Source organism: Cryptomeria japonica, chromosome 6, assembly GCF_030272615.1.
Source record: "Cryptomeria japonica chromosome 6, Sugi_1.0, whole genome shotgun sequence".
In the NCBI taxonomy this organism is placed as follows: domain Eukaryota; kingdom Viridiplantae; phylum Streptophyta; class Pinopsida; order Cupressales; family Cupressaceae; genus Cryptomeria; species Cryptomeria japonica.
The window spans coordinates 32,080,029-32,091,146 of record NC_081410.1 but is presented as its reverse complement, the minus strand read 5'-3'; positions in this window follow the sequence as shown (position 1 = coordinate 32,091,146).

The window sequence follows — 11,118 nt, the reverse complement described above, 5'->3', positions numbered from 1 at the left end:
GGTGACACTTGTCAATATGAGATTAGGTTGAAAATATCACATGGATTGATAACATTCAATCTTGACCCTTCTTAAGCCATTCAATCTTGGCCATCTATTTGACCAATTCTTCTATAAATAGAGCCCATTTCCTCCATTTTAAGGATCCAAGTTTTTATGCGTCTACACTATAGTCACATAGCATTTATAATTTTAGCCTCTCTTTGAGATCATTGTAGTAAGCATCATAGCGTAGATTTCACATCATGTTTTTGCATATCATGTCTTAGAATATCATGCTAGTTCTATTTCATCTTTATATCATTCTCATGCTAGTTTAATCTCACACTAAATCTCTCATTTTGGTAATATATCTAGTTTTGCATATCATTAGCTCATCACTAAGATCTTAGTTGCATTCATTTAGATCTTAGATCATATACTATCTCTCTTTCTTTGAGTAGTCATTCCAAGATCAAGTGCTCTTCCAAGCTGAGAGCCACCTTGAATCTAAGGAATCCTTGGAGATAGAGGTTAATGGAACGTGCTTAGAGTTTGGTTTCACTAACTTGTTTATGATTTCTAATCTCTAACATAATGTTTCATTGGTGTGCTTGAATTGTTTCTCATTTGCAGGATTCCACACTTCTATGCATACATCTTTGGTGCCCACCATGGGGCTCAACCCCATTTTTAGACATTTCTAACTTTTTTTTTCTGCAGGATTATCTACAGGAATTTTTGAACACGCATTTCATCGGTTCAGTGCATATACCCATTTTTTCTAGTGCATATACCTCATGATTTAGCGCATTCACCCACTGTAATAGCACATTTGAGTGGTTAGATGGCACATATGATTGATAATGTCGCGCATTTGATCTCTGTTCTAGCAAATATACAATGTTTCATGGCACATATGTTGTTTCTTTTGGCGCATTTATAAATTCTTGTGGCACATATGGTCTTTTTTTTAGCACATATAAAATAGAGAATAAATTTGTAATAGGGTTCAAAATTTAGGCTTGTCTAGCCCACCATTTGGTTTTTGTAGGTTGCTAATTGATTTTCCTTCCAGGTTTTAACAATGGTTTTGCAGGTTTTAAGAGGAATAGTTATTTTTTACTTACTTTCCAAAGTTGGTTTAAAAAGGACTCACCTCTTTCATTTTGAAAGTTAAAAAGAGCTTCAAATTTCTTTTGGTGCATAAAAGGAACTTCATATTTCATTTTGGGCTCTAAAAAAGAACTTCACTTTCTCTTACAAAGGCTTAAAAAGAACAACAAAGTTTCACACTTGTTTGTTTTAGGATGGTCATTGTCATTTGGGGTTTAAAACGAACAAAACAAACTTTCTTTTCTTGCAAAGTAAAAAGAATAATCAATCATATTTTTACAAGTAAAAATAACAATCCACATGTCAATTTTGCAAAGTGTTTTTCATTTTTTCGTTGACCAGGATTTCATTTTCCTAGTTTAGAAAATCATTGCTTTGTGGGTAAAAATAACACCATGTTTTATTGGAGAAACATCTCCAATTAGGACTTAGAAAACAATTGCCATGAAGGTTTAAAATCGATCGTTGTTTGATTTGTCTTGAGTGAAAGGTATATGCTCTCCCCTTAATTGGGTGACCAAAAAGCTAGACTCACTCCTTCATGATTTATTTTATTTCAAGTAATTAAAACATTTAGAGGGCCTACCTTCCCAAGTTGCCTTGAGGGGGTCGGTGAGAAGGAAACGACCTAAGTGGGAAACAACTTTTAGCCAAGTATTCCAACCCACTATAATCAAAGGTGGAGGCTGATGAAAATCCCCTCCAATGGTTTTTCTTAGTGATCAACCTTCCCCTAGCATCCTTGTGATACATAAATCCTTTGTTCTAAAGGTTGAGAAGCCTCCCAAGGGATTTTATCATCGAAGATTGAACGAAAGCATGATTACAACCTTTAGAAATAGAAGCTTTGCTAAGTCAGTATCTAGACATTAATAATATCATATTGCAAGGGTGGGGAAGAATCTGCCCCCAAGACACTCACCATATATCTCCCAAGGTAATGATTCAATTGAGGAGCAATCCTCTTTGAGTTAATTACTGAACAAAGGCAAAAAAAATGGGCACCCTTTAGGGGGTGATATGGTTGTTTGAGATGAAGGAGTATCGAGATGTGGGCTATGATATTATTGATGGCCCTTGATTAAAGAGTCCACTTGGTGTGTTTTTATTTTGTCTAAACAAATGAAAACATCAGGGATTTGAACACATCCTCAAACAAACATACACTCAATGTTTAGAATTAGAATGACCATTGTCTTCATGCTTCTTGTGTATTTTTGTCAGAATTTCTAAACATCTTGCAAATAAAATCAAACATCCAAAAAATTAGTTCAAAACTTAGTCAAAATCAGGAAAAACACTGAATAGCACATTTGAACAATCCTGCGGTGTATCTAAAACATTTTGTAGCGCATATAACCAAAATAGTGGTGCATACAATCACTTAATTCGTGCATACAATATATTTTGTGGCGCATTTAAACAATCTTGTAGCGCATTTGATTAGCATATTTAAAATAGAGGCTTATCCAATAGAGATTCTCGTAATCCAAAAAAAGATATAAATACCCTTTTAAGAGGTCTTTCCTTTTCAACTATCTCAGATAGAGTTTTGTCTTCCAAATCAAAGAGGTATCAACCGACGATCACAAGTTTCAAATCAACCCATATCAAACATCAAATACCAAGTTAACTTTCCAAGTTAATCGAATCCATCTAGTTTCCAATATTAGGAAGCTTTATCATATCATTTGGTGTGCTCAGTCATATTAATAGGGGCATATCAACCCTTCTATTAAACTAAGTAGACTTAGAGATAAAAATAAAGTATTCATCCAATTAATCTCACAACCAAAACTTTGATCACTTGCATGACCATTCTTCAACACATCAAGAAGAAGCATCATTGTCTGAAACCTGGCCTAAAAGGGAGACAACCTAGTCAAAATAAGGTCTTGAAGTGAAACAAGTTCCTTTATATCAACCACAAACTCCTTATAAAACATAGGACATTTTTACATCATTTCTGTAATTATCTCCATGGTAATAATATTGATTTTGACGAAGAGTCCTTGAAAGAACGTGCCTTCATGCAAAGGTCAACACTATCACAAGATATCAACTTTAGTGGAAGGATCAATTTGTCTTACTTACCTAAAGAGCCAATCACATATTGAATCAAATCAAGTCATTCCAGTTTCTACATGATCACATAAAAATGTCAAGTGGGACGATGAAGAGCCTGAATCAAGCATGAGGCATTGAGAGGTTAACACTTGGAAAAACTACCTAAATATGGATGAAGAAGAAATAACAAATGAAGTTATTGAAGAGTTACAACAAGACCCGAGCCTACACAAACTCCTGGAGAAACTCATTGAAACTGATAAACATAAATACTTCCTCCTTCTATCTAGCAAAGGTATCAAAATTCCTATGGATTTTGACATGGAACAACCAAAACAAATTGAGAACCTCAAAAGGAAAAAATCAAGAATAGACACCTCTCACACTGATCATAACAATACACATGATCATACCGATACCGATGACCAAGATGACACTAATAATCAATATGACACCAACCATCAAGATACCAATACTGGAAACAATCCTCTCGCTACACTCATGCAACAACTACAAGCACTTCAACAATAAATGGAAGACATGCAACAAGGAACTACCACGCGATATTCCTTAGAGGATATTTTTCCTTATACATTTGATCAAAGTTTAAACATGGCACCATTCACACCTAACTCTGAAATATCAAAGTATGACAAATACAATGGTAAAAATGATCCCTACGATCACGTAAGGGAATTTTGCACAATGAGCTTGAAGTTTTCCCACAATGACACTTACACGATGAGGTTATTTCCAAGAAGCCTAGGGGGACAAACAATGGAATGGCTTTCAAAAATCACACCTCCCATCAGATCATTTGAGGAGTTGGTAAACAAATTTATTTCCCAATATTCTTATAACATTCAACACGAGGTTACCATGCTTGATCTTTTCAACATGAAATAAAAGAACAATGAAACATTCATGATGTTCTTGCAAAGATGGAGAATATTTATATCTAGATATCCCCGAACCATGCCTACAAAAGAGAAAATGGAAATCATCATAGACAATCTTAATGATGAGATGAGATATCAACTTAAACTACAATGTTTACTTAGTTTTAAAAAGTTGATTGAAAATGGCATCCAGATAGAAGAAGCCTCAATCAAAATGGGAACCTTGAAGTTCTCTAAAGAAGGTGCTAGTTCATCAAACAATAATTACTATAGCAACTCCGATAAATCCAAATTTTGGCCAAGGAATAAGAATGTTGTTAATGATGGTGTAGTTGACAATGTTAAAACAAAACAACCTGTGTTAAAATTATCTAGTATTACTCAACCAACCAACACTCAAAGCAATATCAATCAAAGAACCAACACTCAAGGAAATATCAATCAAAGAAACAACAATCCAGGAATGAACAATCAAGGAAACATCAACCAAGGAAAAAACAATAATACAAAACCAACACCATATCGACAAAATTTCGCACCTTTAGGACAAACCCTTGAATCAACATTTTGAGAACGGTTGGAAAATAAACTCATCAAATTGCCAAACACGAGGGATTTTGAACCTCAAGTCAAACCATCATGGTGGAATGATGTGCACTATTGTGAATATCATAGAAACAAAGGGCATCGCACAAATGATTGCCTAAGGTTGAAAATTTTGGTTCAAGATTTGCTAGATAATGGTGTTATAACGGTTGACGGTCACAAAACTAATGATGATCATAAAGCCTTCAAGAATACACTTCCAAATTATGACAAAGGTACATCATCATCCTCAAATAACAAAGGGACTTATATCAATCATGTTTACGACAATGTTATCAATCACATATCAACATCTAACAATTAGGTCAACGTCATAAAGATCCAAGAGAAACAAGAACATGTTCCAGTCAATGTGACTACACGATCTCAATTTAGATGTATTGAAAGGGAGTGTCTCCAAAAAGACAACATCATTAAATACTCAATACAACTTAGTAGATCAATTGAAGAAGACACCAACACACATATCCATATGAGAACTTCTCAAGATCTCACCTGCACACAAGGATGTTTTGGAAAAGGCTCTTGTTGACACTACAATTCCAAATAACTTGGATATTGATCGATTCCAAGCCATGGTGGGACTTTTAACCGTGCCTCACAATCTCATTTTTAGAGCATGATGATGTCTCTCTAAATCATCCACATAATACTCCACTCCATATCGAGGTCCTGGTCTATAAACATTGAGTGAAAAGAGTACTAATAAATGGAGGAGCCGGTCTAAATATATGTACATTAAAACTTATCTATGTATTGGGTTTCTCGGAAACAACCATTGATCCTAAGAAAAAGATAATAATTAAAGCATATGATGATGAAGAAGTATCATCAAAAGGACTCGTGGTATTACCTATTCGAGTGGGACCAGTTCAAAGAGATACTCTATGTCAAGTCTTGGACATAGACTTGTCTTATAATATACTTTTGGGTCATCCTTGGATCCATGAAATGCAAGCAGTTCCATCCACATATCATCAATGCTTGAAATTCCCATATGATGGACAAGAAATTTCCATCACAACAGACACTAATCCTTTCCAATATTGTAATAATCTCAAAGAAATTCAAAATGTTCTAGTACCATATAACAGGGAAGCTCTTGCTTCCACATCATCAAATGGTTAGGATCAACTCAAATCTCTATCCATAGATTTTGAGAAAAGTATGAAGATGAAAGAAAAAGGCATGGGAGAATACTCTTTTGAATCCCCATGTCTATCAAAATTGCCAATTTCGCCAAAGTCTCGTGGACAACCATCAACTTCAAGACAACAATCTTCAAAACCTATCCAAAAGTTTGATGGTATGTTCATTCAAGAAAGAACACTAGAAAATGAAACATATGACAAAGATATCTTAAATTGGTTATACAAGCATGATGAAGACACACAAGCAACAATGTTAAGTGTCACTCTCTCTACAGAGCAATATGGCAATGGGTTCAGAATCATGCAAAGGATAGGATATTCAGGATGGTCTTATCGACAAATGAAAAGAAAGTATTGTAGAACCAATTCAACCACACTCACAACTTTTCAAAGACAAATCCGGACTAGGTACGGACAACATCAACAAACTAATCACCATGATTGACAAATAGAAATCACAAAGTAATAGCAAAAGAAGGAGGAACTGACATGACAAAAAGAAACTGATGAGGCATTATGCAAACACAAAGAAGAGGAATATGAAAAACAACAAGAAGAGATTGCCATACAAAGAGAGGAGGCTTCTCACAAATAGATTCATAGATTGTAGGCTAGTACAGAACCAGATTCAAACGAAATGCAAGCAAGTCCAGAAATAGAAGCAAGAACTGTACCAAAAGAAAAACCCTTTCCACCAAATGATATCCCCATCACATATAGTAATAGAGTCCCAGAAAGTGATTCTAAAATAGACTCAAATGAATATGAATAGGATAATTTCTCTGATATTTGTTGGCATAAATGATGAATATAATGATGAGGATATTGTTGGCATATGGAGATGATGATGAGATGAGAAGATGACTGGTAAAGTTATTGTTGGCATAACTTGTAAAGTTGATGAGATTGTTGGCTAGATGATGATGATATAGTTGTAAGTTGTTTGATGACTTTATTTGTGTTGTCATTTATGGAAACCATGTTTGTTGAGTCATCTAATTCATCTAGGCCTATTGATAAAGCCTAACCGGTAGAGGAATGTGTTAGATAGCAAAATTGCTAAGTTGTTGTAAACCAGTAAATAAGAACAGTGTGATGATGAAGACACCAGTACGGATGATCAGTGAAGAGTTAGATGTTGCAGTTTGGAACATATGTGTATGACATTGGCATGAGTCTATTATTGTAACCACATCAGTAGATTCAAAGTACTGAGTGAGTTATGATTGACTGTCATAAACTATGTGAAGAAGAATGTATATCGGTAACAAATCTTTTGACCGGTAATGATTTTTGTATTGGCGGTGCATCTTATCATGTTTATAACTTAGTAATGACATGTTAGAAACCATGTGTAATGATAAGATGGTGTTTGAGCATGTACAAGGATTGAATTTCTTGGTAAACAACAAAGTGCTTAGCAGAATGTGACAAGGGTTTGATTGCTTATCAAATCGATGTGCAGTGATGAGCGGTGATCATTCAATAGTGGAAATTATCTAGAATTTTTTTGCAATGATCTGTAATGTATTCTGGTGGATTTTTTTCCGCTCTTATTAAAATTTTATTGTATTTTGAATACAGTAAGGGTTATCTAAGCGACCTAGTTAAAAAGTGTATTTAGGTCAAGTTTGAGAAGAGATTTTGTGTTGATGATTTGAGAAGAAGAGTGTGTCGAACTAGATTTGAGTGTTTGCATGTGTGTAGTAGAGTTGAGTTGAAAAGGATTTGTACTAGCAAGCAAGGAATTTTTGTGATCAGATCATTTTCCTTATTGTTCCCTAACAGTTACAGTAGTATTGAAATCCCTTAACTGGGTAGATCCTAACAAGTCTTATTTGTAAATCCCTTGACCGAGTGGCTCATTAACTTGAGTTTAAAATACTTTAGGAAGGTTACTCCTAATAGGGTAGATCTCCTCACATGGCTAAGGTAAAATCCCTTCATAGGGTGACTTCTAATAGGGTCTGCTCTTAACCGGGCATATTGTAAAGCTCCTAACTGGGCTAGGCCTTTAACCGAGTGCATTCCAAAAGAGTGAAAATATTTTGTGGGTGCTAATTCCCACTGTGGTTTTTCCCATTTGGGTTTCCACGTGAAAAATATACGTGTTCATGTGGTGCTGCATTATTGATATGTGGATTTGATATCATTACTTTATTTGCATGTTGATGAACACTTAAGTGAATGGTTTGATAAATTAGTTTAAAGGACTATTTGAGTAGTTATCGGTACTATTTTTCAAGTATTATCAAATTTGTTTAACTATTGATTCACGCCCCCTCTCAGTAGTTACCGGATCCTTATAATAACAATTGGTATCATAGCACTAGGTCCTCTTTGTGCAGAAGCTTAACTGCTGGAGGTAAAGATCTGAGATGATGAAGAAGGAGGGTGCTAAGTTCATAAAGGATAACTATAGAATCCGGAGCGACAGAATGAAGATCTACATCAAAGGTATGGGGCAACATTTTTGGGAGCATGTTGTTAATCAATATTCACCTCCTGTCGGTACTCTAACTGCAAATCAACTTAAGGAACAACAGAAGAATATTCAAGCATTGGAAGCCATTGTAAGTACACTTTTTGATTCTGAGTATATTAATGTCCATGGTCTTGAAACAGCTTATGAAGTTTGGGAAAAGTTGAAGTTGATTTATGATGGAGATGAGCATGTGCAAAAAGATAAAGAAGAAAGCCTACGAGGCAAGTTTGATGACATGAAAATGATGGAAGGTGAGAACATCACCTAGTATGGACAAAGAATAAAAGAAGTAGTTGGAGGAATCAAAATTGTTGGTGGAACCATAACAGAAGACACTGTGGTAAGTAAAATGCTAAGAACCTTACTGCTTGCTTATGCTATTAGAGTATCTTCTATCAAAGAATTGAGGTCAGTCAGCAAAGATAAAGTTACAGTTGATTCTTTGATAGGAAAGCTTACTGTTTTTGAGTTGAATAGCTTTGACAATAGTGTACTTAAAGTAGAATCTTCTTTCAAAGCATCAATATCTAATGCATTGGTAAGAAAAGGAAAGTATGTCTATAGGTCAAGTCATCATGGAGGTGATAATGAAGGAGTGGATGGTGAAGATAACTTGATGGAAATTGAGGCTTTACTGGCAAAGAAACTTCCTAGAGGCACTAGTAAGTACAAAGGCAAGCTTCCTCTTAAGTGCTTTGAATGTAACAAGATAGGACATATTTCTGGAAATTGTCCTAACAATGATTAGAAGGAAAAGTTTAGAAGGTTTAAAGGAAAAGGTAAGAAACAATGTTATGTTGCAGTAGATGAAGGTGTTACTGATGAGGAATCTGAGGAAGAAGATAATGAGGAAATTGTTTTTGTAGTAGTTAAGGAAGATCTCTCTAACAAGAAAGCTTTAGTATCTCATATTGGCAGCAGTGATGAGTGAGTCATTGATAATGGTTGCTCACATCACATGACTGGTGAAAAAAACAAGTTTATTTCACTTGAAGAATTTGATGGTGGAGTAGTGAGATTCGAAAACAATTCACCATGTATGGTAAAAGGTAAAGGTTCTATTTATTTAAATGGAAAAAGCAATGTTGATGATATATATTGGGTTTGTTACCCTCCTCATTTTCCTAAGGCATTTTGTGCTCATGTCATTTAAAATAAAGAGTATTTATTTAGTACAGGTTTGTGTAATTCTCAAGTTTGGTCTTGTTAGATTTTGTCTTGAACTTAACCTCTCCATTGAACCTTTTCAAAGTTCAAGGTTCAAGTTCAAGTGGAGCATATTGTACTGCGGCTTTGTTCTAGTTTAAAAGTTAATGGTCTTGGTGTCAATTGTCATTGAACTTGAACCCTTGAACCTTTTCTAAAGTTCAAGGTTCAAGTTCAAAGTTGAGAAATTTGAGTCTTGTCTAGGTCTTGTCTTTGTAACATGTAAGCCACAACCTTTGTGTTGTCTTTGTCTTGGTTTGTCCTTATACTGTTCTTTTGAACTTGAACTTTTGAACTACTTTTCCGAGAGTTCAAAGTTCATAGTTCAAGGATTGATTAATTTTAGACATAAAGTGGTAGACATGAAATGATGAAGCATCAACATGCAGGGAATATTTTGGGTTTAAAAAATGAACTTCGAGGGAATGTGTCATGATGAAGAGCCGTACTTGAGAATAATTATTTCAAGGAAGGATTGGTGGGAAAAGACTTTTAATAAATGATTTTCCAGAATTAAGTCTTTTTGGAATAATTTGGCATGAATAAGCATGCAGTTATGATTACATCAAATCGTGTGACCGATTTAAGCCTATTCTCAATATTTGCTTTATTTAAAAAAAAAATGAAGTATGTGCCTTCTGCATTTTCCTAATTTGGTAAGTAAGGGATTTGCATAGGCATTATTTTTTGTTCTTATCTCTTTGGATTCCGAGCTCTGCATGAAAGGTGAGTTCAAAATATTCTTCTCATACCTATGATTTCTTACATTGGAAGCTTTGCTTGGTTGTTCAGTTGGTTCAATTTGTCTTCCTTGTGTTTTTCTTTTTGTTGGTAAATTCAAAATGATACCTAAATTGCCTAAGATAGACCAAAAGTCCTAGTTAGTTTGTACCTTGATGGAATTAGGAGACACTTTTCTGCCATCAGTAGACCTAGATCAATTTCATGAAAGGGAAAAGAATCCCACTGACTCTCTCTTAATGCAGAGGATTCTGGATAGTGGGTTAGTGGAAACAGTAGCTTTCCCTTCAGTGGTGTCATGTCTTAAGTTGGTTCTCGAATGCATGAACAAATATGACCTTGTTGAGAGATGTGTAAGAGCAAATGGTGGGGTTTTGCTTAGGGTTAGTCAGGAGCTTGTTGTTGCCATTATCAAAATACCTGAGAAGGAGCAATATGAGGATTGGACGATGTGTAAGTCACAAGGGATTTTCTTAGAAAAGAAATCATTCTATAGCAATGTTATTGCAAGGAATTGGCTGTTAAAGTTTCAAAGAGGAGGTTCTTGACTCCCAACTCCATTGACCCAGGAACATCTGATCAAAAAAGTCAGGGAAATAATCATTTTGTTACATAGAGTGAGAAGGAATCATATTGCCTTTTTATTGGGAAGATTGGATGTATTTCTTCATAGAGGTTATTTTTGGTGAGAAGAGATATAATAACTGAGTGAAACTAATTGCAGATAGGTTGCATGAAGGTATGAGTTGCTTCGGTAATAAAAACTTCTACATGTCATCATATCTTCTATATTTTATGGCATGCATTATACCATGGCCTAGTTTGTACCATGAAGCATGGATGGATAATATGAGAATATTTGAATATC